This window comes from Trichechus manatus, unplaced genomic scaffold, assembly GCF_000243295.1.
Source record: "Trichechus manatus latirostris isolate Lorelei unplaced genomic scaffold, TriManLat1.0 scaffold00061, whole genome shotgun sequence".
In the NCBI taxonomy this organism is placed as follows: domain Eukaryota; kingdom Metazoa; phylum Chordata; class Mammalia; order Sirenia; family Trichechidae; genus Trichechus; species Trichechus manatus.
The window spans coordinates 14164613-14165992 of NW_004443997.1; positions in this window are offsets into that span (position 1 = coordinate 14164613).

A 1380-nucleotide genomic window follows, 5' to 3' on the forward strand; every position below is an offset into this window, starting at 1 on the left:
TCACCAGGAGCAAAATAGTAAGAAGGCAACCAAAAGCTCAGAGAAGAAACAAGTCTACACAAGACACAACCTCATCTAACCTGAGATCAGAAGAACTAGATGGTGCCCGGCTACCACTGCTGACCATTCTGACTGGTGTCACAATGGTTGGCCCCAGATAGAATGAGAGAAAAATAGGAAGCAGAACTCAAATTCTTACTTTAAAAAAAGAAAAGAAAAAAGCCAGACAAACTGGAACAGTAGAGAACAGAGGAGTCCCTGAGACTATCGCCCTGAGACACTCTTTAAATATAGAACTAAGCCTATCCCCTAAGATTACCTTTTAGCAAAATAGCAGAGTGGCACACAAAATAAAGGCTATAATACCCATAAGATCGGTGCTCTACTTCAAAACCATCCGTATGAGACCAAGAGGTCAATAATTACCCAGAAGCAAAGACGAGGTGATAAGGGGGCAGGGAAACTAGAGTACCAGAAACGGAACAAACAGAACCTAAAGAAAATTGTGATAAACGTTAACTCATGTCACTGAACAATTTGTATGGAAATTTTCAAATGGGAACCTAACTTGCTGTGTAAACTTTCACCAAAAACTCAATAAAATATTATTTAAATACATACATATCTAACTTTACTATAATAAATGTATATTACTTTGTACTTTTTATAACTAAAAAACAAATACCTTGAAACCTGTGAGAGCTGGAACTCAATGGGACTGCCTTATTCTTCCGGGTTCCTCAAGTTTTCCACCTTTGCCAGGGTACAGTCTTACCACTTTTCTAACGCTTGCTTTAGTGGAAAATACTTGCGTTTTCCTTCTCTAACAGGTTTCTGCCTTACCCAGTTTCCGGCTTTCGCAGGTTTTACTGTAGCAGACCAGGCATGCATGATCCCACCTCAGGGCCTTCGTTCTGGCTGATTCCCTCAGCCTGGAAGGCCCTTCCCTAGATATCCTCCACTTCCTTCAAGTCTCCGCTCAAATGTCATCTCCTCCAGGAGGCCTTCCCTGACCATTCTATTTAAAATTGCTCAGAGAGGTGAAGTCACTTGCCCAAAGTCACACAGAGCCCGGGTTCAAAGGCAATTTTGTCTACTTGCATCCTAAGTGCTAAATCACTCCATGCCACTGGCTCAAACAGCCTAAGGCTGAATGAAAATGTTCTAACAATCCTTACTTAGGTCCTAGGTGTTGTTGTTGTTGGGTGCTGTTGAGTCAATTCCGACTCATAGTGACCGCATGTGACAGAGGAGAACTGCCCCATAGGGTTTTCTTGGCTGTAATCTTTACAGAAGCAGATCACCATGTCTTTCTACCCTGGAGCTGCTGGGTGGGGTCAAATTGTCACGCTTTGAGTTAGCAGCCAAGCACTTAACCAT